The following is a 7,588-nucleotide window of genomic DNA, read 5'->3' on the forward strand; positions in this document are numbered from 1 at the left end:
CTTTAAGATTTTAATTTGCACAAAAAGTTTGCCTAAAACATTTAACCCTGGCTGGGCACAGTGGCTCATGCCTGTAATCCCAGCACTTTGGGGGGCCAAGGCAGGTGGATCACGAGCTCAGGAGTTCAAGACCAGCCTGACCAACATGGTGAAACCCTGTCTCTACTAAAAGTACAAAAATTAGCCAGGCATAGTGAGACGCACCTGTAATCCCAGCTACTCAGGAGATTGCGGCAGGAGAATCGCTTGAACCTGGGAGGTGGAGGTTGCAGTGAGCCAAGATCGCACCATTTCAGTCCAGCCTGGGTGACAGAGCAAGACTCTGTCTCAAAAAAAAAAAAAAAAAAAAAAATTTATCCCATTCGGTACTCAGTTCTTTCACTTTTAACAAGGGAGGCATAAGACATCAATTAACATATGTAAAATGAACATTGGTTCTGTCTGGAAAAGCAGGATAACTCAAAGTGGGGGAGGGAGATTGGGGCTTCCAGGTCACAGTTAGGTGCAAGATGAACGGTTGCATTCTTTTGAGTTTCTGATTAGCCTTTCCAAAAAAGGCAATTAGATATGCGTTTATCTCAGTGAGACTGAATAGAATGGGAGGCAGCGTCATCTCAAGCAGCTTGTACTCCAGATTTTTCCTTCAGCCTAGATATTTTGGGGGGCACAAGATATTTTCCTTTTATAAATTACTCGCATTTGTCAAAAGGAAGCATGCAACCCATAGTTTTATAGTTATAAAAGAGAAGAGGGACTTCTCTTCCCGGGTCTGCGAGGGGCATGGTTTCAAAGGCAAGAGGTTCCCAGCTCCATGTCTCCATCTGAGAACCAAAGGGGTTTTAAATGTAAAGTTCTTTGTCTGGGTTTCGCACTTGTAATAGGCTAGGTAGAGAAAGCCAGGTGAAGCTCCTTTGTCCCAAAAAACCTGCCAAAAGTTCTGGGAGGAGGGGACTCTGTAACTCAGAGTTGTGGACCAAGCAGCCAATCTGGTGTCAGAGTCAAAGATCAATCACTCCAGAGGAAATTTGAAAGAACTCCTCTCATTGGACAAGAACATGAATAAGGAGGGAATAACTCAAGAGTTAAAAATCCAGCTGCTCCCTACCTATAGGGATTCCTTCTCTGGGTCCCCTCCCATGACAGCATGGGAGCTGTCTTTATTCTTTTTTTTTTTTTCTCTCTCTCTGTCTAATAAATCACTTTTCTGCAAAACTCTTCGGGTCCACGATATTTATTCAAAAGGCAAACTCACCACGCCTCCGGGGCCCCTTTCCCTATTCTTTGGGGTTAGCAAGGCTAAGAACCTCTTCAGGACGGGGAGTTGAATACGCTGCCCCAGTTACACTTCCATGCCAAACACTGACATCTCAAAATATCTAGCAAACATAAAATTTAGACAAAATGTATGCTGACAATTCTGAAGGCATTTTTATTTTTATTCCAATGATTTTAAAGCTAGCCTGTTTAGTAAAGTTATACTTAAGTCATGTGAACTTGAAAATTGCTTAGGCTTATTTACTTAATTTATGAGCACTCTTTTACTTATTAGCCAATGTAGGAGATACAATATATAACAATAAGTGTACATACAAATAAACACATATAGAAATGTATACACACACACACAAAGATCCAATAGCTTGGAAACTTAGCCATGAGATAGTAATACAAGCTTGCCAGTTTTACTTTGTTTGCCCCAGTAGATAATCCAATGAAGGCTGTAAACCAAAATTTTGGGTAAGGCAATCTCTACGGCAATTTGGTTTTTAAAGGTCAAATTTTCCCAGACTCCAAAGAGTGCTGGGGCTGCAAACAGCATCAAAGGAGAGCATCACATGTTTCCCAGGCTACCTGCTTAGAATAGCAGCCCAAAAGCCTGGATACACGCAGTACCATTCCACTTACGCATTCAACGGTGTTAAATACAATGAGTTCCAAGTTTCTCTTAGAAGAATCAGTATGCCAGTATGTTCAGTTTTCGTGTTCTTTGTTCTCCATTTTAAAGTTTAACTTCCTCGCCTCCTTGCCCCTAGTTTTAGTAAACAACCTTCCTACCAGCTCTGATCACTAGTTCACATGTGTTCCTCTGGTCACCTGTTCCATCCTGAGTCACCCCTGGTCACCTGCTCTGATCTGAGTCACCTTTCGTCACCTGTTCCATAATAGTCTTTCCCACCAAAACTCTTTACCCCACCACTCTGGCTCATAGCCCCGCTCTCTTTAAAATAGCCAGTCAGAATTAGCTTAGACTGTGCAGTCCAACCCTAGCTACAGGGGAACGACACAGCAGTAGGGGCTACCTGCGTCAAGGGTAAGAACCCCTTCCTCTCCCTTGTTCAGGTAAGCTCTCACCATTGTTCCATCCATGAGACATCCCCTTCTATAGATGTAAATTGCCTTGCTGAAAAAATTTATATTTGAGTGCTATTTCTTTTACAGCACCAAAAGTTTATTTCTAACAAATTTGGGGGCCTGCCTGGGATTCCCACTCTCCTCTGAGGAGGGTCTAGACCTCTCCCATGAGGAGGTGAGCCTCACTGCCTCATTGTGGTGGCCTCAGGAGTAAGGAATCAAGACCCATCTAGTGTGATGACTAAAATTGGACTCTCAGTGACACGGGAAGAAACAGACCAACAACTTGGGGACAAAGATCATCACATACCACGGCGACTAGGTAACTCGGGGCACAGGCCAAAGTAAGAAATGTTGCAAAAGCAACAAAGTAGTTTCTTGGTGGTCAGGACCAAGGTAAGAAAAGCTGTGCGGGCGGTGAAGTATTCCTTGGTTGGGACCAAGGTAAAAAAAAAGCTGCAGGGGTGGTAAAGTATTCCTTGGTCAGGACATATGAAAGCAAGAAAGGCCATGGGGGTGGTGACGTATTCCTTGGTCGGGGTATCTTGGAGGTTATAAACAGTTGAGAAATCTCCACTGGGCCTCACATAAACCACCAGCAGAAGGGAAGGTGAGAAATTTCCAGTAGGGGAAATTAAGCTTCACCCCAAAAGGCAAGACATTTCTAGTGAGGGAAATTGAGCCTCACCCCAAAACTATCAAGATGGGAAATACCTCAAGTAAGGTAAGAGACAACAAGAATAAAGCTAGCAATAATTTTCCCTTAACAGACCCCGAGGCTTAATGTTAAAATATTAGAAAGAAAATAAAAAGACCTATCAAATTCCTAGAAAGAATCAAAGAGCAAATGAGGAACTATGCAGGTCTAGAATTAGAAGAGCCTCCTCAAATGAGGGATGTTAAAGCTTCATTTTGTAACTTATTGTTGGCCAGATGTTAACAAGAAATTACAAAGGATAGAGAGCTGGAAAGATAGACTTATAGAAGAGCTACTAAGAGAAGCTCAAAAGTGTATGTAAAAAGAGATGAAGAAAAAAGCAGAAGGCAAAAATTCTGCTGTCCACCGTACCTCAAAGTACCCCGGGGGCCAGAACCTATAAAGAACCAAGACCCCCACTCTCCAGGCAATATAAAGGGTATGAAAGAGTAAAGCCAGGAGACTTAAAGGTAAAAAAAAAAATCTTAGAGGAGACAGAAGTGAAATATAAAAACCAATAGCTAGTACCAAATTTCTGTTAATTCTGGAAACAGGAACAAATCTATTAGGAAGAGATTTAATGCCAAATTAGGCTTAGGCCTCCAAGTTAATCATAGAAAATTCCTCCCTCCCCTAAACTTGTTCACCACCATAGACAAAGAACACATGCACCCGAGGTATGGTCAAAAGATGGGAATTGAGGAAAGTTACCATTTCCTCCGATTCATGTTAAATTAAAAACCCCTGGGGACATAGTAAAGCAAAAGCAATACCCTATTCCTTTAAAACCCAGGGTAAATTTAAAAGCTATAATTGAAGGCCTTCTCCATGATGGGCTTCTTAAACCCTGTATGTCTCCCTATAACACCCCAATACTTCCTGTAAAGAAGCCAGACAGGACATACAGGTTAGTGCAAGACCTTAGAGTCTTGCACATAGTCCAAACTATACACGCTGCTGTTTCCAATCCTTCCACTATTATCAGTAAGACCCCGTACAGTCGCCAATGGTTTACAGCAATTGATTTAAAAGATGCCTTCTGGGCTTGCCTGTTGGCAGAGGACAGCTGGGACCTGTTTGCCTTTGAGTGAGAAGACCCTCACTCCAGTTGAAAACAGCAATACTGATGGACTGTCTTACCCCAAGGGTTTACACAGTCTCCAAATTTATTTAGTCAAATATTAGAACAAGTCATTTAATGAGCAAAGGCAAATATAGAATTTAGCTTAAATGAATTGAAGGCATCATATCCTTGCCCCGACCAGAGACTAAACAAGAACTTAGAAAATTTTAGGATTAGTCAAATACTGTCGTCTGTGGGTAGACTTGCATGCCCTAAAAACAAAACCCTTATGCACCAAGCTCATGCAAGGCAGGCCGCACCCCCTCCTTAGGCAGTTACCGGAAACCCGACACTTGGAAAGTTTAAAATATCTATTAATAACTGCCTCTGTCCTAGCTTTACGCTCCTTAAATCAGCCATTCCATCTTTTTGTCAGTGTAAACAAGGCGTAGCCTTAGACGTTCTTACCCAAAAGCGCGGAGGCCACTGGCAACTCAGTCTTCCTATCAAAAATCCTTAACCCAGTAACCCACGGATGGCCCAAATGTATTCAGTCTGTAGTGGCAACTGCTTTGCTAACAGAAGAAAGGAGAAAAATAACTTTTGGAGGAAACCTCCCTGTGAGCACACCTCACCAGGTCAGAACTATCCTAAGTCAGAAGCCAGAAAGGTATCTGACTGACTCAAGAATCTTAAAGTATGAGCCTATTCCGTTAGAAAAAGATAATTTAACATTAACCACTGATAATGCGCCTAACCCAGCAGGTTTCCTAACAGGGGATCCAAAGCTAAAGAGAGAGCACACATGTTTAGATTTAACTAATTACCATACAAAGGCCCGACCAGACCTAGGAGAAACTCCCTTCAGGATGGGACGAGGCTTATTTATAGTTGGTTTCTCCTGGGTAATTTAAGGAAAAAGACACAATGGGTATTCAGTAATTGATGGAAAAACTCTTGAAGAAATAAAGTCAGGAACATTGCATAATAATTGGTCTGCCCAAACTTGTGAGCTGTTTGCACTCAGCCAAGCCTTAAAGTACTTGCAGAACCAAGAAGGAACCATCTATACCGATTTTAAAAATCTGGACTGAACGAGGTCTCATCAATAGTAAAGGTCAAGACCTTGTTCATAAGGAGCTAATCACCTAAGCATTGAATAACCTTCAGTTGCCAGAAGAAACAGCTATTGTCCATGTCCCTGGACACCAGAAAAGCCTTTCTTTTAAAAGTTGAGGAAATAACCTAGCGGATCAGATAGCCAAACGGGCTGCCGTTTCTTCGAAAATGCCTATTTTCCACTTAACTCCCTACCTTCCTCCTCCTACTGTGATCCCCATTTTTTCTTCCACTGAAAAAGGAAAACTAATAAAAATAGGTGCTAAAGAAAATCCAGAAGGAAAATGGGTGTTACCAGACCAACGAGAAACGTTACCCAAACCCCTCATGCGAGAAGAAGTCCTCTCTAATCTGCATCAAGGGACCCATTGGGGGCCCTAAGCCATGTGTGACACAGTCCTCAGAGTTTATGGGTGCATAGGAATTTATACCCTGGCCAAAAAGGTTATAGACAGCTGCTCAGTATGAAAAACAACAACAGTGAAAACTAATAAACTATAAAAAGATTACCCCTTGGGGGAAGGAGTCCAGGCTTAAGGCCATTCTGAAGTATCCAAATTGATTACATAGAGATGCCTCCAATTGGTCGTCTAAAGTGTTTATTAGTAATAGTGGATCACCTTACTCGTTGGATAAAAGCTATTCCCTTTTCAAGTACAACTGGTAATAATGTAGTCAAGGCATTAGTTGAAAATATTATACCCAGGTTTGGATTAAGAGAAAACATTAATTCAGATAAGGGGACCCATTTCACTGCAAATGTCATTAAAAATTTAGTCCAGGTACTAGATATAACATGGGAATATCATACTCCCTGGCACCCACCTTCATCAAGAAGAAGGGAAAGAATGAACCAAACTCTAAAAAGCCCCCTAACCAAATTAGTCTCAAGACTCAGTTGCCATGGACTAGATGCCTTCCCATTGCCCTGTTGAGAATCCAAACTGCTCCTCAGAAAGATGTTGGCTCATCCCATTATGAAATGTTGTAGATATTACCTTATTTGCACTCCACTACTGACATTCCCAAGTTCAAAACAAAAGATCAGTTTCTCAGGAATTATAGACTTGGTTTCTCTTCCACTTTCTCTTTCCTCAGAACTAAAATCTTTTAGCACAGACACCACCCCTGCAGTTCCCAGTACATCACATCAGCCTGGGGATCACGTCCTCGTCAAAAGCTGGCAGGAGGAAAACTTCCAACCAGCCTGGGAAGGACCTTACCAGTAGTGCTCCTAACTACTGGAACTGCAGTCTGGCCAGCAGAAAAAGAAGGGACTCATCACACCTGAGTCAAGAGAGCACTGCCCCCTCCAAAGTCATAGGCCATAGTCCCTGGGGAAACCCTACCAAACTAAAGCTAAGAAAAGTTTAATTTTCATTAAACTTTTAATTTTTATTAAACTCTTTCATCTACTCTATTACTCCTTCTTCTTTCCTCATTCTACTGCTGACCACCTCTAATGTAACCAAGTCAATTTCACCTCAAACTATTACATTTAATGCTTGCGTTGTTTATCCTGTGGAGACTTGTGAAGTCAAAGACAGCTCTCCACTTCAGAAAAGCACCTCTGTCCTTCCTGACTTTCCTCAGACTGGACACTAGTGAATTGGGATCATTTAGTCTGGGGAGATTTTGATGAAGACCCCAGTGTCAACTAGGAGTCTTGCCCTCCCGAGACAGAATTTTTATGCCGTAGTTGGTCCAACATTCTGTGGACCACTAAAGAGCAAGGATGGGGCCGGGCGCGGTGGCTCACGCCTGTAATCCCAGCACTTTGGGAGGCTGAGGCGAGCGGATCATGAGGTCAAGAGATCGAGACCATCCTGGCCAACATGGTGAAACCCTGTCTCTACTAAAAATATACAAAAATTAACTGGGCATTGCGGCGCATGCCTGTAGTCCCAGCTACTTGGGAGGCTGAGGCAGGAGAATGGCTTGAACCCGGGAGGCAGAGATTGCAGTGAGCCACTGCACTCCAGCCTGGCCCCTGGCGACAGAGCGAGACTCTGTCTCGAAAAAAAAAAGAAGAAAAAAAAAAAAGCAAGGATGGACTGCCCCAATCAGTAGTTGTAATTTCCTAAAGCCATGCATTCACTTTACGAAAACAAACAAACAAAAGCAGCTTCCCCTAACTGTCAGCTAAACCAGTGCAATTCAGTGTGGGTCATTATCTCAAACCTCAAAGCTCTCTCTGCTCTCCAAGCTGGTTCCTTTCTTTAAGCCGGTTTTGTGAAATGGGGGCTGAGGTTTCAGAAGCAGACCCTATCAGATCCTTTAAAATATGCTTCATTGCTCCCCACTGCCTGGACCTTCCGGTAAGCCTTCTTCCGGAACTTCCCATGACGAAACTGTTG

Source organism: Sapajus apella, unplaced genomic scaffold (genome assembly GCF_009761245.1).
Source record: "Sapajus apella isolate SASKATOON/1434 unplaced genomic scaffold, GSC_monkey_1.0 scaffold36, whole genome shotgun sequence".
NCBI classification, from domain to species: domain Eukaryota; kingdom Metazoa; phylum Chordata; class Mammalia; order Primates; family Cebidae; genus Sapajus; species Sapajus apella.